The sequence below is a fragment of the Stegodyphus dumicola genome, chromosome X1 (assembly GCF_044657685.1).
Source record: "Stegodyphus dumicola isolate Sdum_Otavi_A_Nest chromosome X1, ASM4465768v1".
In the NCBI taxonomy this organism is placed as follows: Eukaryota; Metazoa; Arthropoda; class Arachnida; order Araneae; family Eresidae; genus Stegodyphus; species Stegodyphus dumicola.
The window spans coordinates 12,584,945-12,607,900 of record NC_140780.1 but is presented as its reverse complement, the minus strand read 5'-3'; the positions used below and the strand labels follow the sequence as shown (position 1 = coordinate 12,607,900).

At 34.8% G+C, this 22,956-nt stretch overlaps 1 protein-coding gene across 7 annotated transcripts in view; it reads left to right on the top strand.

The window, feature by feature from the left end:
- LOC118200157 (fasciclin-1-like) overlaps window positions 1-22,956 on the top strand; it is a 680,498-nt gene that overhangs the window by 121,812 nt on the left and 535,730 nt on the right. Inside the window, exon 1 of one of the 7 annotated variants that reach the window (XM_085807028.1) lies at window positions 10,120-10,486. The exons of the other annotated variants lie outside the window; for them this stretch is intronic. The gene's annotated coding sequence lies outside the window, so the exon portion shown is untranslated. Of the gene's footprint in view, window positions 1-10,119; window positions 10,487-22,956 lie in introns of those variants that run through there. 7 annotated transcript variants of the gene reach the window in all.

Genomic DNA, 22,956 nt, shown 5'->3' with positions numbered 1-22,956 from the left:
TTGACTGGGACTGTAGCTGTTTTTCAGATAAAGTTAAATTTGTGGATAAATCAGATGAAAGAAATAAATTTCACCCATTTTCAGAATTTATCAAGCCATATTAATAACCACAAGACAATTGAAACAGAGAAATACACGGAAAACCTAAATGCACTGAAAAATAATTTTCAACTCCCCTTCTCTGATATCCATAAAGTTCAACCAATATTATTATTCATCTCAAACCCATTTCCCGAAATTAATATTTCAGATGTATCACATAAGATTGGAAATATGTTTAACAAAAATGTTGATGTTTTGGAAATGTACTCGCGATAGGCCAAAGGCCAACCTTTGACTTATGGCATCAAATTGGACTTAGAAGTTAGGAAACAAAGTTTTGGGTAAAGATGAACTTAAGCGTATTCTCCGGCAAGAATGGGACAAAACTCCAAATAGTACAAGGAAGACTTTGGTTTTCTCTCTGAGAAATATATTACAAGCTGTTATAAAATGCAGCTAAAAGGGTATGGGTAAAAATTATTAAATTTTGTTCCCGCATTTTGCTGCATGATTTTGCCATTACTTTTCTGACATGCAAATTCACGTTTTAATTGTATATTTTATGCAAAAGGAATATTAAAAGGAAAGTTTCATTAGGATTTGTGTATTTATTACCTCCTGTGTTCATTGCATCCAGCTAAAATTGTCAAGCATTTCCTTTGTTAGCTAACATGATCAATTACAGGCAATAGCCAATACTTTTTTTACCCACTGTATTTTTGGTCTCCGTTAACTTCATATATTCTGTCTAGAAACGTGTGCTGAGCCTTACATCCGTAATATCCTATTCATATATTAATCACGTTACTTCATTAATTTGTACTTCAAAATGCAAGCATACACTTTCTTCTCATCGGATTAAAAGATAATGAAAAGATACACACAGCATTGATTTCGCAATGGTTGGTACTAAGTAAACGTTATTTCTGCTGATTGTTATGTATCAAAAACTTATTTAATTGCACAACAACAACAACAACAACAATTCGCAGTTTTCCTGCTTAGTTGGCAACATTTATGAACAAAGAACCATAGCAACGTGTTTTATAAGTTTTCAGTTAGTTCGGTAATGATGTTTACTGTAGGTGGCAGACTGGGGTAAAGGTGAGGTGAACAACTAAAAAGGGCGCCACATTAACTATATGAAAATTTAGAAATTCATTCTAAAAATGAAATTCTACTTTGACGTCTGAAATACATCTTGAAGCAGTAAAAGAGTTTAAGTACTGCAGCTGAATTAAGTGACGAATTTATAACACTAACTAAAAACAGCTGAGGTTTCAAAGCACTGTATATACCAGGAGTTCCCAACTGCGGGCATCATGGCGCTCGCTGAACGTTTAAGCGTGCCCGCGGCTCTACGATCGCAATAAAAATGTTTTAGTTTTCAGTAAAATTCTACGTGCAATTTTTCTCATTTTTAATGAAATAGAAATTGCGTCCAACACAGATACCAGCACAATGCGAAATGCGACCGATCTTTTTTTTTTTTTTTTTTTTTTTTTTTTTTTTTTTTTTTTTTTTTTTAATGCACAGAGCCAAAAAAAAAAAAAAAATCTGAGAGGCTTCAGATTTTAAATTACGTCCAAAGGGGCGTTCTTTAACATTTTGTGTGTTACATTTATTTATTAATAATCACGTTCTTTACATTTAAGGGGACTCATACACCTTAAACCCCTCATGATCTTCGAATATGTGACTGTTGCAAGAATTGGGATATTTTATTTATTTTAAAAGCAATTACTTCCAACTTTTTACAGCTGACTACATAATATAGCTGCTTTAGAAACTAGTAACCAGAAAGTTTGTGTTGCCACAAATATTTTTGTAATTTAATCCTCTTTGTGACAAAATATTTCGCTATGTTCCCACCTTGCGCGCATGATATTTTAAAAATGGCTAATGGTACATACTTGAAATTGAATGGAATACTTTATATGGGCACTATTTTCGAACTGAACCAACAATCTGATAAATATTTTAATATTGAAAAATTTTATGGACGGAAACATTACAAATTTTGTTAATAAAATACATTTTATAAACTCAACTCAAAATGAAATAAAAATTTAACATGAAATTCTTAGAATTTCTGGTTCACAGTCGTTTTCAAAAGTTATAAAAGCTATATATTAAATATGTAATTAAATTATGCAGTAGAATGTGCTCGCAAGGTGGAAACATGACAAAACTTTTGTCACAAAGCGGATTAAATTATAAAAATATTTGTGGCAACACAAACTTTCTGATTACTATTTCAGAAAGCAGCTATATTATGTAGTCAGCTGTAAAAAGTTGGAAGTAATTGCTTTTAAAATAAATACGCTATCCCAATTCTTGCAACAAGTCACCTATTCGAACATCTTATGGGTTTTAAGGTGTATGAGTCCCCTTAAATCATAAAATTCAGTTCAACAGCGATATCGCAAAATTATTTTAAAATGAGCATATCCTTAGAATTTCCGATACACAGTCTCACCGGCTGGAAATAAATTTTTTTTTCTCTACAACGTCGCCATTGCTCGCTTTGAAATCCTTGAGTTTGTTAATAAATAATTCGTTAAAGTTTTACAAAATACGAAATCGATAATAAAACGAGTTCCAAATTTCAAATTTGTGGTTTCACATGCCCATATTCGCAGTAGGATTACGTCATTTAAAATTCGATGACTCTATGTACCGTTGTTTTATCAGAATGCGAGAAATATACATACATTTATGCTGATTTTTCTTTCTTTAATTTCTTCAAATGTAATGCAGGACTAAAATTTGGTGGCAACAGTTTGGAAAAGAAACGGACATTTATAGTGAACCAACGCAAAATCGCAAAACGAAAACAATAGTCCTTCAGGGGCAAAGCCTCTTTGGACTAAAAACGGAGAGTGCTGTTATCTCCCGTTCAACTGCTCGGATTGACGAAATTCAAATTGCCTTTTTCATGTCTTGAAAGAGCGTCTTGGGATATATATTTAAATTCATATATAACATTATTCTAGCATAGGTATTTTGACACAAAATCGGACTTTTCCCGAAATAACATATCAATTGTTTCCATATTTCGAGTCTACGACTCAAATGCTTCCTAAATACTAAATTTTCATTGCAGAGGAGCGGAAAAAGTCATTGTTAATACTTTCAAATACTTTTAACATTGTGCTTAAAGCTCATTTTCGTTATTATCGCTTATATTAACTACAGCAAATTTCGAAACGCGCCAAAATGTAAGTTCACGTATATCTTAGGAAATTTTGAATTAAAACTCTAATTTTTTGCTGATATGCTTAGAAATACATCTGCTTTAAGATGATGTTAAAACTTTTATAGGTTATAATACAAAAATGTTTTCGAAAAGTTTGTAAAAAGTATTTAAAAATGCAAATTTTTAAAATAAATATTAAAAAATTTGCGAATTATATTTGGATTAAGCATAAATTTCGAATTCTGAAAGAAGAAATCAAGTAAGTTTAATAAAGAAAAGAGCTAATAATAAATATATTGTTGCGTGCGTACGGGTTCGTTATGAAATGAATGCACAAGTCCGATGAAAAATGAACAAAAAAAAAATTTATTATTATCACAACAAAAATGCTTAAATTTTCTCAAATTATCATGCAGTATTACAATATCTCACAGTAGTTATCTTTTAACTACTCAAATGTCCAATAGAACGCAATTAAAAACAGCTAAAGAACGCTAATCCGCGAATTCGCTACAATCAACAAGAGCAGTTTTCTAAACAACAACAAACTAAGCAACTACTACAAACTGAGATGTTTTCCTCCTTTTATAAGATTTTAAAATCACGCGCTAGAATTTTCCAGTACTTTCTCGAAATCAAAAAGAGATATTTATTTATTTAATGCACGCGCTCTTGTAATTTCAATTTTACGGCTTAGCTTTCTTTTAATATTCGTCACGCGCTGCACTGCGCGAGAAATAAAATCATTTAATTTGTAATTGAACTAACATTAGCTTTTTAAATACCAAATTCGTAACACTGCCCCCTTCCAAAGGACTGCACGTCCCGGGCAGTACAATCCCTGGACAGGAAGCTAAACTTACAACTGTGGCATAAATGCATTAATAAGCATTACATTACAATAATAAACAACATGAACAATAAATGCAATACATAAAACAAATCAAATACACATTTAAAAACAAAATGGACCATGGTCTTATACTATTTACAATTATTTACATTATGTACTATGGCCATAGTAATGAGCTAACCTGTCGTAATGAACGACTTTAGGTTTAGAGTTCGAAGACTTACGAATCCGAACCACGACGTCATTCAGCCTGTTTAGGACTGTGTACGGCCCATCCCAAGGTGACTGTAATTTCGGACAAAGTCCTTTCCGTCGAGTCGGATTCCACAACCACACCTTGTCTCCTTCGTGGAATTGATGTTCAGTAGCTCTTGTGTCGTATCGGGTCTTCATCTTCTCCGTCGCCAAGTTGACTCGCTCTCGTGCAAAATTGTGCATCACTTTAAACCGGGCCTGGAGATCTTGAATATATTCCTCAGACGATGAAGGAGCATCCGGAGGGGGGCCAAACAATAGATCACAAGGCAGACGAAGGTCACGACCGAAGAGCATCTGTGATGGAGAATAGCCGGTAGTCTCGTGGACAGCACTGCGATAAGCCAGTAAAAGAGTGGTAATTTCTTGTCCCAGTCCTGTTGGTTTCTGGAAACCACTAATGAGAGGTTATTAAGGATGGTTCGATTGAACCTCTCTACCATGCCGTCCGACTGGGGATGCAATGGCGTCGTTTGAGTTTTGTCAATGCCAAGTAGTTTGCATAGTTCTTTGATTACTGCCGAGGCAAAATTCCTTCCCTGATCGGAATGTAACTGAAGAGGCACTCCGAACCTGGAAATCCAGTGCTGTATCATTACCTCAGCTACTGTGACTGCCTCTTGATCAGGAATAGGATAAGCTTCAGGCCACTTGGTGAAGTAATCAATGACAACGAGTATGTATTTGTTGCCATCAGCAGTTCGTGGCAGAGGTCCCAGGATGTCAAAGGCGATACGTTCAAAAGGCGCACCTACGTTGTAACGTTGCAGTCTGCCTCGGCTGCGTTTCCTCGGTCCTTTCCCACCTGCACAGGCATCGCAAGATCGGCACCACTTTTGAACGTCATTCTTTGCATTATTCCAGTAAAAGCGCTCACGAACTCTCTGTAAGGTCTTCATAATTCCAAAGTGACCTCCTGTAGGGCTGTTATGTAGTTCTTTTTCGCTTCCACCCTGGAACAATATCGGCAGCTTTCTTGGCAAGGTCTTCTAGACAGGGCTTCGGCGTTTCCGTGTGATGATCCCTTACGATGACGGATAGTGATGTCATATTCTTGGAGTCTCTGTATCCACCTGGCTATTTGACCCTCAGGATTTTTGAAATTTAAAAGCCAGGCCAATGAGGCATGGTCCGTGCGGAGGAGGAATTTTCTCCCGTATAGATAATGATGGAAATGTTCTACAGCTTTGACTATGGCGAGCAACTCTTTCCTTGTGACACAGTAATTCCTCTCCGGTTTAGACAGACACTTGCTCCAGTAAGCTACTACACGTTCTTGGCCGTCTATTTCTTGGGACAAAACAGCACCGACACTTTCATTGCTCGCGTCGGTGTCGAGAATGAATGGTCTGTCGAGCTGAGGATACGTCAGAATTGGAGCAGATGTTAAAGCTTCCTTTAAGTTGTTAAATGCATCCTCGCATTCCTTTGTCCACAAGAATCTTTGCTTGCTCTCTGTCAGCTTGTGAAGTGCTCTTGCGATGGAAGAAAAGTTCTTCACGAATCTCCTATAGTAGGTGCAAAGCCCTAGGAAGCTTCTCAGCTGATGGACATTTTCGGGACGCGTCGAGGATTTAACCGCTGATACCTTTTCAGGATCCGTGCGCACACCTTCTGCAGAGATGACATGTCCCAGGTAAGTCACTTCCTTTCGGAACAATTTGCATTTAGCGGGAGTCAGCTTCAGATTGGCCTCTTTCAGTTTCTGAAGCACCTTTCTAAGATTTTCTAGATGCTCTTCAAAACTCTTTCCGACGATGATGATATCGTCCAGGTATATCAGACAGGCTTCGTAGGAAAGGCCTTTCAAAACAGTCTCCATAAGACGTTCGAATGTTGCCGGCGCATTACACAGTCCATACGGCATCACTTTGAACTGCCAAAGTCCTTGTCCCGTAGTAAATGCCGTCTTTTCTCGGTCTTCAGGATGGATTTCTACCTGCCAATACCCACTCTTTAAATCAATTGTTGAGAACCACTTGCTTCCAGAAAGAGTGTCTAGAATGTCATCAATTCTAGGAAGAGGGTAACTGTCTTTCTTCGTAACCTCATTCAACCGGCGATAGTCAACGCAAAATCTTGTTGAGCCGTCTTTCTTTCTGACGAGAACGATGGGAGATGCCCATGGACTCGCTGAAGGCTCGATGACATCGCCTTCTCCCATATCTTTTAACAATGTTCGCACCTCTTCCTGTTTAGCAAACGGTAGACGTCTTGGATATTGCTTGATTAGGGGATGATCGCCAGTATCTATTCTATGTTGTGTCAAACTAGTTCGACCCACGTCAGAAGACGAGCGGGAGAAAACAACTCGAAGATCTTTAATGACGCGATCGTCAGCATTTTTCTCTTTATCGTTTAATTGTGCATTCTGCAATAACTCCGATGTAATGCTCTCTGAGGACACGGATTCTGGGATGTTACTCTTTCTTTCAACGCTGGTTACTGGAGTACATGTTGCAACCACTTCACCTTTCTTAATAACTCTCGACTTTTCAGTTACATTGGCGACTCTCACCGGGATAACCGTTCTGGATAGGTCGACGAGTGTTGAGGCTACTAGTACTCCTTTTGGGATATTACAGTTATTGGGATATTCTATGATGCCGTAGCGGAAATTTCTATTTTCGGCTATGGATCCAGGAAGTAAAATTTCTGTTCTTGCCGGTATTGTGATATAGTCTTGTGCTATGATTTTATGGACAGATTTAACTTCTTCATCATTAACGAGAAATAACGCTATGTCCTCAGATGTAGAATGCAATTCGTTATTTTTAAAATCCAAGTAAAAATTGTATTTCCTTAGAAAGTCCAATCCGAGTATGCAAGAATCAGTGATCTCTGCTACATATGCCGTGTGATGGTAAGCGGCACTTCCAAACGTGATGTTAACATTTACTTTTCCGTCGATGTCGATCTTCTCACCGGACACAGTCTGGAGGGTAACGCAGGGCGGCGTCCAGATAAGTTTGTTTCCTAGTTGTTGAGCCAAATCTTTTCGGATGATGGTGACGTTGGCTCCTGTATCTATAGTCATATTGCACGGAACTCCATTAATATGTCCTATTATGAAAAGTCCATTACTGCCGCCTCTCACTGCAGAAATCTGAAGCGCTTTAAACGGGGGCTTTTCATTATCTGGCAACCTCCGCCCCGCGAGATGGCCACTAATTAGTTTCCCTGCTGCTTGTTAGAAGCGGTCTTAACATCAGTACCCTGGGGTGTTTTGCAGTTTCGTCGTATGTGTCCTTCAGCACCGCAGTTCCAGCACTTTACGGTCGGTTTCTTCTCACCAATATTCCGTCTCAAGGCGTTCAGTTGTCTAGTTAAATCGTCAAGTCGAGCGGTGACTTGATCCCCTGGCTCCTGGACTTGAGCAGCTCTGACTGGGTGGCGGTCTCGACGAGTGGCTTGCTGGGCTGCCTCAAATTTCATGGCGTACACTAGAGCACTTTTTAAATCTTTTACATCCGCCATTCGTAGAGCTTTCTGTATTTCAGTATCTCGGATGCCGTCGATAAAGTATTGCAAGGACAGGATTTCCCTTGTTTCTGTCGGGCATTCCGAAAAGGCGAGATGGGACAGCCTTTCAACATACGCGGCGAGCTCCTGAAGTGTTTCGGTAGGCTTCTGTTGACGAGATTTTAATTGGAGCCTGCTGTAGTCTTTTAAACACTTCTCGCCGAAGCGCAGCTGCAAAGCGCCGGATAGAGCTTCGAAATCTAGCCTTTGATTTTCGGGAAGCGTCTGCAGGATATCCGCTGCGTCTGCTCTCAGAGAAGCGGCGAGATGACAGGCCTTAGCTTGGGAATCCCATCCATTCGCATCCGCAACGATAGAAAATTGTGTCCTATACACCTGCCAGGAGGTCTTCCCATCATATGTAGATAGTTTCAGAACGGAACGAGCAGGCATCGATAAAAATTTAAAACCTTCAGAATTGTTTCCTACCGTCGCTATGCACTTCTTTAGGCTGTCAACTTCTTTGGCGACGGCAGCAGAAACCCTATCATCAATTTGTTGTTCGACGGCAGAAACTCTCTCTTCTATATGTTCTTTTACATAAGAAATTCTTTCTTCTACTTGTTCTTTTACCGAAGAAACTCTTTCTTCTATTTGTCCAACTTTAGTTTCAACCGCGTCTATTCTGCCTTCCATAGCCTCAAATTTGACCAGCATCCATTTTCTCTTTAATTTCTTCTTTAAAAGATGTTTGGCCAGCTTCCATCTTTTCTTGTACAGCTTTTATATCTTCCTTAACGGAGTTGACGGCTCCTTCCATCTTTTCTTGGAAAGCAGTAAATGCAGTCATCATTTGCATGAATTGTTCTTCCATCGCTCTTGTTATTGGCATTCAAATCCCACTTCTGACACCAAAAATTGTTGCGTGCGTACGGGTTCGTTATGAAATGAATGCACAAGTCCGATGAAAAATGAACAAAAATTTATTATTATCACGACAAAAATGCTTAAATTTTCTGAAATTATCACGCAGTATTACAAAATCTCACAGTAGTTATCTTTTAATTACTCAAATGTCCAATAGAACGCAATTAAAAACAGCTAAAGAACGCTAATCCGCGAATTCGCTACAATCAACAAGAGCAGTTTTCTAAACAACAACAAACTAAGCAACTACTACAAACTGAGATGTTTTCCTCCTTTTATAAGATTTTAAAATCACGCGCTAGAATTTTCCAGTACTTTCTCGAAATCAAAAAGAGATATTTATTTATTTAATGCACGCGCTCTTGTAATTTCAATTTTACGGCTTAGCTTTCTTTTAATATTCGTCACGCGCTGCACTGCGCGAGAAATAAAATCATTTAATTTGTAATTGAACTAACATTAGCTTTTTAAATACCAAATTCGTAACAATATCAAACTCCATTGAAGAGCTAAAATGAGCTAATTTTTTAAAAACTACTCGCGCGATTTTTACAAAAATTGGCAGTTTGGCGTAATGTGAGTCGTAGAATCGAAATATGGAAACAAATTGGCATGTCAATTCAGAAAAAGTCCGATTTTGTATCCAAATACCTATATTAAAACAATGGTATATCGAAATATAATACATATCCTTAGTCGCGCTTTGGAGTCATGACAGACCCAAGTTGAATTTCGTCAATCGGCCCAGTATGACGGGAGATATAGAACTGTCCCATTTTTCCCCCCGCAGTGTACATATACAACTATAAATGGTGCCCGTGTCCAACAGATATTCTAGAATGTGCTCATAGGGACAAAAAGGTTGAGAACCCCTGGTATATACTGTTTTCTAACATTGATTCTTCGAGCAAACGTGCTGAATTTAAGCTTTCTGCAATTCTCTACTATCATTCTCTATTAGCAAAGCAACAACTTTGTATTTGGCGTAAATTTAGTCAAGATTTTGAGATCTTGTCTAAATGTGGGCCAAGCATATGTTTGTTTCTTCGCTAATTATATGTTTAACTTTGGCGTGTTTCTCTTCTGTTTATCATTCTTTAGTTGTGGGCTGCAGTTTTTACTTCTGCATTATTATAGAGAAGTAAAAACTGTCCAGTCTTCTAATTTAATTTATATGGTATCGCAACAATCTATCTTTGTTGCCAACGAATGACGAAACTCTATAATTCCTTAGATCTACGAAGCATAGGTCCTCTTCCGCCCTCTCAATTCCTCCTTGCTTGAAGAACAGTGATCCAGAGTTTACAACGTCATGATCTCATAAGACACCATATCCACTGAACCAAGTCGCATTACCTAGTATGTGGTATTCTTGGCTTATAGGGGAACTTGGAACTATCTTTGTTGCAGCTGACAGAAGGCATGAAGGTCGACTGGTGTAGCATCGAAAGTCTAAGTGAAGATATTTACTGATGAATCAGGTTTTGAACCATTATTATCAATCATGATTATTATCAATGAAGTTTATAGTTTGATGAATCAGGAACCATTATTATCAGGTTTTTGCTTTACTTTTGTGTAAAATGTTGTGTTGAACGGGACCGTGGTCCGAGTTTATATCCGTACCCAATTTTGCGACGGAACTGTACAGTTGGTTTCATGAAGGGCTATTTCTGGATCACTTTGCTGTATGGATTAAATGAATTGTGTATTTGTCAGTTTCCTTCTGGAATGCAAATATATCTAAGGTAAGACATGACTTCTTTTTTTCAGTTGCTCGATTGTTTAGAATTAAATAAATAAAATTAACTTTGTGTTATCAAATAAAAAGGGAGGTTTAAAATTTTAAATTTTTTCAGAAGATTTAAGACAAACCCTTTTGTCTAATTTTAATGTAACTGATATTGACCTCAAACAACATCTTTTAAGTGTTTAGTTTCTTGATTGTAAGATAACCAATATCAAATATATATTTTAAAAAAATCTGTTCTTGTAAAATGAATTGTAAGAAATACAGGTTTTAGAGAGATTGAAATATGAAGGAATAGAAATAAATGAAAACTTTTGTTGCTTTAAAGATTTGAAACACGAAAATAAAATTAAAACATAAAAATCGGTTAGACCAGGCTGGCAAATGTTTAAGTATACTGACTATGCTATGCAAATCTGTGCTTATTGTAATTTGTGCTATGAAAACATTTTCTGACAGCCCTTTCTGTCGGCCATAGTTAGATAAGAGTTAGCTAAGAAATAAAGTTTTCTTGAAGCTCTTGAGCCTTTCTTGGTATGAAAATTGATTTGATTGATAAAAGGTATGTCAATATCGAAGAACTGTCCTGTTTATTATGTGTCTTATAGTAAAGCCTTCGAATAGTAAAGCTAGTCGAGCGGAGGGAAAACAGAATTGGGGCAGCCAATTGTTGCAAAATTTATGTAACAAAATGACAGCTCGTATTAAAATATGAGATAAGTTGTTATACGTGTCAAATCATTTTTAAAGAAGCATGCATGTACCAGTGTTGCCCTATTAACCACCATTAAGTTATCTTATTTCTTATAATTGTTATCTTATTTTCAAAGCAAGTGTTGCCAATGTAATGTTCTTAAAAGTATATTATTTCTTTAATTTCTTATTGAAATAATTGAATTAAGAGATATTTTTTTTATTTGAAAAAACTTTACCATTCTTGAAATAGCATATTCGATTTTTAATTCTTTCTAAAATGAATGATGTGAAATAATTTTCTTTGATATTTGACTATATTACAAATACAACATTTCGCAATAGGAAATATTGTGTCAGGATTATTTGATAAGTACAGGTATAGTTAACTTGTTTTGTGTATGTTTATAAATATATTTCTTCTTCCCTCCCTTCAAATGGTCGAACAATTTGCATCGTATACAGGGGCGCGAATTTGCCTCTTTGCCTCAGTTGAAAAATCGCCTCGGTTGAATTTTGCGATTTTGGCACGGTGGATAGAATTTTGTAGTAGGCTTTTAACCGACTTCTGAATAAGCTATCGAACTCAAACTCAATCGCGCTATTTCTGGATGACGATGCAATATGGTAAAGCGGTGCTTTTCCAAATTCGACTCGAATTTTTTTATTTAATTTTTAAACAAATTTAGCGCATATTTTTGTTTCGCGTATAAACTCATCATACCAAAATTTTGGTTAATCTTTGGATTATGGTAACTTGGCGAATTTTTGGCGAAAATTTGGCAACCAACCCTGCTACAGCAACTCGCTAGTTTTTTTTTTTGGACGCCATTTTGTTTTCACGAAGTAAAGACATTTTTTTTTTACTCAAAATTTTTTTTTCCAACAATCTGCTAGCCGAATTACGCTTATGCTAGAACTTTTATGGAACAAAAGTGCTTAATCATGACGAAGATTAGATGCGAAATTGGGAAAAAGTGTAGAATCGCCCACTGCTTGCCGCGTTTTTAAGAATTTCACATACACGGTATCCATGTACACGTCGACCTATTTTCATTAAAAAAAAATATCTCAGAATTGCACAAAAATGGCATTGCGCACTCTCTTGACTTTATCCATGTACACTGCTAAAGTCCTAGCTAGTAACCTTTATCGCCTTACCAAAATGTCGCCAAACTACCTGTTACCATATTCCAAAGATTAGCCAAAATGGGATTGTCTGCACCTTCGCATACAGCGGAAGAAATATCTTTTCAATGAACCTAGTATGAAATTCGTAACTTCATTTATGAGGTTTGGGAAAATTTTCGAAAATCGATAGATTTTTTTAGATTATTTGACGTTCATGATTTTAAAGTATCAACATTTAAAAAAAGGTTTTCTTTATTTAATTATGGCTGAGCAGGCGAGGGCTATCTGCCTAATTGTAGGGATGCCTTCGTGGAGGACTTTCTAAGAAAAATAGCTCATATACACGTTATACATTGGGAAAACCACGAAACCACCCATGTTGCCAGCTCGTTCGCCTGGAATCGAGACCAGCTCGGAACTATCAGTGTTCAGCGATTGTACCGCTCGACCACTGGTGGGCCCCCGACATTTAAAAATGTACCGAGTATAAAAATTTAAAAAATTCATAGATTATAAAACAAACTATTATTTCTCTTTAAAAAAAGAATGAATGACCAAAAATATTAGTTGAGCAACTCTTTACATATTTTAAATGTTTCAGTCCGAAAATGACTGAAGAAACAAAGCATGTTTCGCAAAAAAAAAAAAAAAAAAAAAAAAAGCTTTTTACTGCTATCTTGGAGCATTTCATGACGAAGATAACCATTTTGGTGCATAAGTACACGGAAATGCATAAGTGCACCAAGATGACGAAAATTGTCATCTTGGTGTATTTAATGAAAAATTTTGCCATTTTGGTGCACTAAATGAATTGGCGATATTCATTTTTTGCTTTATAATCAAGTACTAATATGTTCGTTGTAACACTGTTATTGTATCCAATTTTCGTACCTAAACACAAGCGATTTCTTCATTCCTTTCTCATTCTTCTTTATTTTTCATTATTTTCGTATAATTTATAGCTTGTGACAAACCTTTCATCATTGATAAAAAAACTGTAAATATAATTCAGTTAAAAATATTTTTATTTAAAATGGATGCGATGATTAATGAACTTAAAGGAGAAAAATAATTTGTCATATTGTTTAACAGGAATAACAGGTGAAATAGTTCTATTTATAGAATTCGTCTACAATTTTATATGGCGAATGATAAAAAGCTTCGGCGTCTAAATAACGAAATGCCCACCAGCGGCCGAGCGGTAAAGTAGCTGAACACTGGTAGTTCGGTCCGAGGTTCGAATCCCGCGAACGGGCTGGCTGCATGGGTGTTTTCGTGGTTTTCCCCATGTGTAACGTGTATACGAGCCAGTTTCCCTTAGAAAGTCCTCCACGAAAGGCATCCCTCCTCTTAGGCAGATAGCCCTAGTGTGCTTTGCCATAATTAAATTAAATACACACTAAATAACGAAATCTGTTGCTTTAATTGTAATGTCAAAAACATAAGTCACTCTCTTTTTAAATTTATCATGCGTCCTCCACACTTTTATTATTCGCGATTTGAAATTGTAGATTTCTGCAAACAGATATTTAATTTGTTATTCCCATTAAACTAGAAGGTAAATTATTTTTCTTAAAATTATTTTCCTCATCATTTTCGTCCATTATCATATCCATTTTAAACAAAAGCCTATTATTTAAAACACTTTTTTGATTGTATTTTATTTATAATTGTTTTAGTAATAGCAAAACCAAATTGTCATAACATTGGAGCTACATTGGATCCACACGAATTAAACCTATTTTGATATAATTATGCATTAAGTTTTAGTGGTAGTATAGTTTTATTGCTTAGACGGCCCAAGGTGCTCGTCATCCTATTGCATTTCTTAAATATACCCTTCTAGTAAAAACGGTTTCCTACATCTGTATCAGTAACACATAATCATCAACAAGCACACAAAAATAACATGTACAACACAAAATATTAAAAAATTTTTTTTCAAAGATTCCCCTCCACCCAATCTATAACAATTGAAACCTGGAAGTACTGAGTAACAAATAATTTTAGTTTTTTCACGTAAACAGCTATGCAAAATGCAGAATATTTTTAGTAAAATTTTAATTTTTAATCTTATAAAGTTCATGTCGTAACTCTTTCGCATAACGTATGTCTCAGTACACTACCAGAATTCAGGGTAAAAAACGAGATTTTTTTTCCTCCAGTATAGAAGAAAAGTATTATATTAGAAACATAGTTCCTTAAAAGTTCTTCTAACACGCTACTATACAACTCGTTATAATGATAGCTATAAATCGTATTTTTACGAAAATTCGTGACCTATCTTCGGGAAGCCATTAAACAGGTATTATTCTCTGACCTCAAGGGAATAATTTAATACTGCTAGGGCGTGTTTCAGTTATACTAAGTGGGTATATAAAAATGGCTTATATACTATATTTAATGTCTTGAAGTCAAGATATTACGCTTCAACGTAATGGTTGCTAATGCTTCTGAGAAAATATCGAAATTGTTCCTTTACGTTTCCAGAAAACTGTGATGTTAAATTTAACAGCAGAAAAAGCGGAAAATTATGCTTAACTTGATTTTAATTTTAACGAACCATCTAATGGGAGCTATTTGTTATTTTAAATGCTTAAGTCGAACATACTTATTTTATTGTTGTCAAAGCCCACGCTATTAATAAGCGATTTGAAATTTCCAAAAACGAGTAAATGAGCTTAATGCTCTTGGGCAGCATTTTTAAATGCGCTCGGTTTATATGCGTAGCCGTCATTAATCATCAACATTAGGGAGGCATAACTTAATCTTTACGAAAATTAGACATACCTTGAGGCATCCTTTTAAGAAAATTTTATTTAAACTCGATAAATAAAAGAAATTTCGATTATCATACTTTAATGAAATTTCCGAGTTATGTACCTAAAGCAAAACTCAAGGAAAGGCAATTCTTAATGGTCTGCTATGCTATATTTCATTGATATGTATTAAAAATTCATAAGCAATTTAATTTATCGTAGCGTTCCTTTATTCTTCGTTTTAAAGAACCATTTCTCTTTCAAAAATTCTCGTAAACTAATTCTGCACAGTTCTACTATTAATTACTGCCTTTGAGAAAATTCTCGTGAATAGTTTTGAGAAACAGATTACTTCTAATAGAAATAGTTTACGTATTTAAGATAGTTCGAAATCTTATGGAATTAAAAATGAAAGTTATATTTATGCGGGTATGTTTTAATCAAAATTAAGGAATAAGAATATTTTCATTTTACTGGTCCTCATAGTGCAACATAAAGTGCTCCAACTGCATTTGGAACATTAACAAGTATATTAAAACTGATACAGTAACTTCGGTTAATAATTAAGAAATCGAGAATTGATAGCCTTAAAGTTACGTCAACGGTATGCTGGTTAATATTCATATTAAATTAAGGCTGAACACGTCGGTCATTTTACAGTTTTATCACTAATAACGTGGTTCCGATTGCACCACAGGAGGTCCAGTTACTGCAGCTAGGGAGGAAGAACAACAAACATACAGATGTTAATCGGGTATAGAATCCATAATTCTAGTTTCAGATTAATAGTCAACAATCCAAAGCGGCTTGGCAAGCACATAAGATTTTAAAATTAATTAGCCAGTTAGTAGGATTTAAACTTTTACTATAACTTCTTCTTTCCGTAATCCTCTTTATCAGAATGAAAATTGTTGGGTACTTAAGTCGACGGTTTGATTGCTTCAGAATTAGAGCTTCTCATAGTTTAGGTCCTATTACCTCTTTTGTCAAAGTTTATCCCGGCTGTAACCATTTTGCTAGTCGACGTTTTATACACACAATTTAAATAATTGGGACAACTTAAATAGGGCATTTTATGCAGTCTTAGACTGCGGTACTTAACTCTCAATTTCAGCTTATGTTATTTTAAATGCCCGCAGCTAGTAGTGTTTTATAGCACAAGGGGTGCCACCTGTTAAATTTAAGGAGCTAATAAAAGGGTTATTTTAATCTTCGTAGGATAAATTATCTTAATTCAGACCTAGAGCAGTAACTCAATTGTCAGTGTATTAGGTTATGAAAAACATTGTTTTAAGTATCTGTATAAGTAAAACCCTGCAAATATAGACAAATTTAAAAAATAAACTCATTTGAATGAGTTTTGGTAACATACGTTTAGGTTATTTTACAACAAACGCGCAGGCTTTGTATCGTAGAAGAGTCGGTTCATGGAAGTGTTATTAAAGAAAACTGTACCGTGTTTCCATTACTCAAGAAAGAAATTACGAGGTCCTTATTAGCTTTTAGTAGCATCTCCAATTCTAGTCCCTTCCGTGTCTGAAATAAGAAAGCCTGAAAAACGATAACTCTATTAAGAAAAATAGGGAATTTCTATGACTCATAGTTGATAATTCCATTTATGCCAAAAGAGGCCTTGAAAATATAGCTCATGTATTTACTTTAAACGTATCTGAAATAAAACTTGATCTTTCAAGATTATGAAATTATATTTTCTTCCAAGGATCGGGTAAGATTGAGACGCCAGTTAAAAAGAAAAAAAATTACCTTTAGGAGAAACAATGACATTTGGTGTATATTTTATTTTAGCCGAAAAGCTTTCAGTATTCAACAAGTACGGCTACTTTCAGCTGCAACTCAGGATATAGCACTTAGAGGGACACAAACTAAGAAATCTATTCCTACACTATGAGGGTCAAAACTATGTAAGAGGACCTGTACACTTCGCAGTTGGTAATCAGGAAAATCAGTATTATATCATCAAATGGAACGAATATGTCATCAAAACGGATCGAAAAGAGAAATTTGTTTTTTTTTACTAAACCTTTTAATTCAAATTAAAAAGTGTAGATAACATAAGAATAGTATAGACAGGAGTTTTCGAGGTTAATTCTTCACATTGACAGTAATTTTTATTCTGGAAGACCACTTGCGAGGAATGTTAGATGAGGGTTGACTTGAAATTCGGAAAACAATGGTATCGAATCACTGAAAACTTTCTTCTAAAATAAAATCTACCTCAGTTGGCATCGATTGGTTACAGTCAAAAGCTAAGTTTTTCACTTGGCAGAGTAGTTTTGGTTAGATTAAATGTATGCTTTTTTTAAACTTCGGAACCTGCAGCAGGGGGTTACCAAAAAAACTTTTAGCAGTTTTGATATTTCTTTAACTTATAATATAATAATTTAACAATTAACAAATATTTTTACACAATGTATTTGAAAATAGATAGACAATACAGACCCCCCCCCAAAAAAAAGAAGAAAAAAAAAACGTTTCGACACATTCTTTTTATGATATAAACGTTCATTTTCCGTGCTTTGCACTTGACGCTGTCATTTCGTCTGTTACTTATTTAAAATTTTCACATTGTTCTATGTCTTAAAATTAGAAATTAATTAGAAGTTAATGACCTAAAACTGCAATAGTATATTACAGTACAAGTGAAAAAAATTGAGAGTTTCACCCACGCCTATGTCGGATTTGCGCAATACATATGGGGTCCCACAAATTTTTTGTAAATATTATGGGGTCCTGGGGGGTGGAGAAAAAATCTTAGTGATAAAAAGGGGTTGCGACTGAAGAAGTTTAAGAAACCCTGCTTTAGAAAATGAGATTATATAAAATCTTTGATATTAAAAGCAAAAGACGATCTTAAACTTGGACTACTTTTCTGCTTTACAAAATAACCACCTTTTTTTAAAAATTTTATTATTTAGCATTTCTAGTTTTTAGCCCAAAGGGCTATTAATTTCGTTTTGACATTTTGTGGCTTTTCACTATATACTGTTGCCACCAAATATTGAAGCCCTGCATTATATTTAAAGAAATTAAATAATGAAGAATCTGCATCAATGTATGCATGTTTCTCGCACTGTAAAAAAACAACGGTACTTGGAAACATCAAATTTGAATAACGTAGTCCTCCAATCGAAGCCCAAATTCGGAATTTGTTTTATTATTTATTCATATTTTGTAAAACGATTTTTTGATTAAGAAACTCAACGATTTCAAAGCGAGCAGTTTCAACACTGCACGAAAAAAAATTATGTCCAGCGCGCGAGACTGTGTATCAGAAATTATAAAGGTATGCTTTTTTTAAATTACTTTGCGATATTGCTGTTAAACTGAATTTTTATGGTGTAGGTGACACGCCAAACAAAGAAAAGGCCGCATTTTTATGTTAACTGTTAGAATGCGACAAGCTTTTGCTTATCTCATATTGTGGCAAAACTGAGGGGGAAATGTGATCGCACTGTTGTTTGTTACTATAATTTTCCCATTCATTAGAAAGCAGTTGCTTTCAGGTCAATTGCGGTTTTTATTAATATCATTCAGTTTTGGTTTTTAATAATAAAAGAAATCTCGTAGTCATGATGCTATAGTGGCTCACCGTTTCAAAAAGTTATTGTTTTCATATGTTGTATTTCACACTTCATTTGTCTTTATAACTATTTGTTCAGACAAAAGTAAAACGTAATGAGCAAAATTTCAATAAGTAAAGAGTTTTCTGTAGAAAAATTGATGGGCGATACTTCTGGAAGCGTGAGGTATGCGTAAACAACTATTAAATTATTAATTCTACAACTACTGCATGCAGATTAACTAAAGTTATAAGAACCTTTACCGGAAGATAAGAAAAACATAATTCAATGATTTTTTAAAGCAAAAAGTGCGCAATTTACCAACATATAAGAATAAAAAATGAGTTCACTGAGCCGAGTAACAGAGTAGGGACATACATATATATGTCCCTTGGTATGGTCGATTGCAAATAAAAAGAGAAGTGCATAACTGCATATTATAGCAGTCCTATATACAAAGTTTCAACGTCCTGAGACTGCTCATTTTTGAGTTATGCGAGACACGTACGTACGTACAGACGTTACGAGAAAATCTCTTCTGAATCCATTTTTAATCAGTTTTATAATTCGTTTGGGGAAAATGAGTCGTTTATTCTATCCTTATATACAGCGTTACAAGGTCCTTAATTACAAGGTCTTTATTCTATCCATATGTACAGCGTTCTATCCTTATGTACAGCGTACACTCAAAAACATTATTAAATTGCATTCGATAGCGGTCAAAATGGATTTCTTCGTTGAAATATCATATCCGGCATTTTTGGTGATTACCATACTTCCTTTACCTCGTACAAGGAAGTAAAAAAAAAGTGGTATCGGAATTTAAACGGTGCAACTTAGTTTGTGTTTTATGTGAAAAGGGAATTCATAGAATTTGTGCAGCAAAGCACTCTTGTAATATGTGAGAATAAAAACTACTCTTCATCTTAAAAATACTTGTATAATAATTAGTTAATTATAACTGTTTCTATTATTTTCAATAATAATAAAAATAACTACGCATATTATTCCGCACGTTTAACTTATATACAAGAAAATTTCTTAGGACTTAAACCCTTAAATTTTGCCTTACAGTAAGTTTAAGTTTGAAATGTTTAAGTTAAAAAAAAAAAAAAAAAAAAGAGTTTAAACGTTATCGTTAGAAAGACAGTGGGGGGAAAAAACAGTTCCTGCCTACTGTTCTGGCGGTCCTCTGCATAGAAAGATACTATAATTTACTTCCTTTGTGGATTTTATTCCGGAACTTTGTGTCTAGAACTATAACTTTATTCTGTTCTACTTAAAACAGCTGTTTTAGATAGGAAATAAGGTTTAAATAGTCATGGTAAAGGTATCCCTAAAACAAAACGCCAGAGATTCAGTAAAATAACAACAGATGGCGAAAGGTTGGTAAAATAGAAATGAAATATGAAGATTTTTAAAATTCACAACAGTTTTATTATATTTAGGTACAATATATTTAGATGTTGTATTTTATATTCAGATTTCTATATTATGTAAAGTCATTTTTACCAAACCAATGCTTGATTGAGACGCTTGTGAAATTTTATTTTAGCGATATGAAGAGTTTACTTGAAACAGATTTGGATACCTACGTATTATCACAACCATCTTAGTAGAAGTAGCCAAATTTTCAGAAAGCCCACCAGCGACCGAGCTGTAAAGTCGCTGAACACTGGTAGTTCGGTCCGTGGTTCGAATCCCGCGAACGGACTGGCTGCATGGGCGTTTTCATGGTTTTCCCCATGTGTAACGTGTATACGAGCCAGTTTCCCTTAGAAAGTCCTCCACGAAGGCATCCCTCCCCTTAGGCAGATAGCCCTAGTGTGCTTTGCCATAATTAAATACACCACCACCAAAGTTTCAGAAAGCGACAATCTCTGGCTATCCTGCCGATAACAATCATTTCATTCAAGCAACGCCGCCATTTTCGTATGCTTTCTGTTTTGTTTTTTTACAATTTCCAACGATTTTTATACACAAACAGTAAAATGTTTTCCTTGAAACTTAGTTTCAAAATATGAATTTGAGAAATTCGCAAGCAAGCTGCGGTAAAATTTCGGCAGTAAAGCAGAATTTTTCATAAATTTTTCTAAAGGGACGGACGACGAAATGCGTTTTGTAGATAGCCGCTGTTGCCGAAGATTGTACGAAGCCGAGTCTCCGCAGTTCCCTTATAGTTTCTTTTCAATGGAAACAGATCGCCGTGTACTTCGGCAGAAAAATAATGAAAAAAAAAATACAGTAAGATTCGACTAAGAATGTGTTTTATTTTTTTAGTGTATGACAAAATCCTTACTTAATAATTAGTCCAAAGAAACAATTTGCCCTGAAGGACTATTAATTTCGTTTTGGCATTTTGCGTCGAAAACTTTAAAAGGCTATATCACTTTTCAAATCGTTACTACCATATATTATCGCCCTGTCTTATATTTAAAGAAATTAAATAATGAAGAATCTGGTATAAATGTACGTTTCTCGCACTGTGATAAAACAACCGTACCTAGACCCATCAAAATTTAAATAACGTAATCTTTCATAGAATATGGGCATGTGGAAGCCCTAAATTGAATGTGAAGTTTGTTTTATTATCGATTTCAGATTTTGTAACATTTCAACGAATTTTTATTAAAAAACTAAACGATTTTAAAGCGACCAATGGCAACACTGCAAGGAAAAATTGTTTTTTTTTTTTTTTTTTTTTTTCCTCCAGCGCGATTTTTTCTAATTTTTTCTTCCAATACAGTTTGAGACTGTATTGGAAATTTTAAAGATGTGCTCATTTTAAAATTAATTTGCGATATTGCTGTTGAACTAAATTTTATAGTTTGAGTACATAGAGAACATGATATTTAATAAATAAAGGTAACACACAAAACTTTAAAAAAAAAGGCCCTTTGGACGTAATTTAAAATCTGAAACCTTTCAGACTTTTTTTGTTTTTCAAATTTTTATTTTAAATTGCTAAAGTATGTTTCCTTTTCCTGTATTGATATTGTTTACCGAACGTACTTTACATATCGATAGTTTGGGAATCTTTCTAAAAAAGAAGGTGCGGAAAACACAAACTTGCGCATGGCAAGTAACTTTTACATCAGTAAAAAATCGCCAGATTGCGCCAAGATGGTTGCTATATAATACGTAAGTATTAAGATTTTATTGATACAGGAGTAATCAATAACGTTTGTATAGTTTTTGTAATCGTTCAGGAAATTCCAGGCTTTTACACAAAATGCTTTTGCAAGAGCTCGGTATTTTCAGAATACATATCTAAATTGTAACTTAACATCTAAGTCTAAATTTAAACTATACCTAAATTTAAAACAAAGCTGATGTCTAAATAATGGGTAAAATCATACAAGTAAAAACTAAGAAATTTATAATTTAAAAGCAAGGCCATCGAAATATCTTTCGACCATATTTCTTTTTGACCGAAAGTCTCAAATGCATTAACATGATAACGTACCTATCAAGAAATTTAGTTTGTATTTAGTTTTTTTTTTTTTTTTTTTTTTTTTTTTTTTGCTTAGTGTGTATTTTAGTCTTGTAATTTGATTTCCTCACATGGAGATCTAGTTATTTTCATTTAGTCCTCCTTTTCTTTCCTGAAAGGGGTTTATTTGATTTGGGAAGCATTATGGTAAAAGGAATGGTCGGAAAAATAATTTCAAGAGTGAATTCTTTTCATTTTAGGTTTTGAATAGTTTTAGTGGATCAATTTCTCGTAGGTGTGCATTCCCATTTTTCGAACCCTTTATTTTCAAATTCGAATAGTAAATTGTTTTGTTCATTTGAATTATTCGAAAGATTTCAAATTCAAAATATCTGAATTGCTTTGTTCATTTGAATTATTCATAAGATTCAAAATATTTGAAAAGGCTAAATTGCTTTCTTCATCCAAAGTATTCAAGTGATAGTTCCTAAAGAGAAAGGAAGGTCTTTCTGAGCCAGACTGGCTCGCAAGCATGTAAGAAATGAGAAAAACTCGTGAAAGCCTTCATATAGCCATCGCCATCACTGGGTTTCGAATTTTCATCGAATTATGAGTCTTTAACAGTTTTTCCACTCGACCATATATATGTTAAAGAAACCAACTACATACAAATAAAATGCATCTCAATACGAACACTTCAGGTTGCCTTAAAACTGGATTTCAGATTTGTATACAAACTTTGTAAGGTGTTTTTTTACCTCGTTACCAAGTGCCTTCCAGGTGTAAATGGAAGCATGGCCGGCCAATTCGAAAAGTCGAGAGTTTGAATCCCGGCCAGGGCACCGCTGATTCGTCATATTTCCTCTCTTCA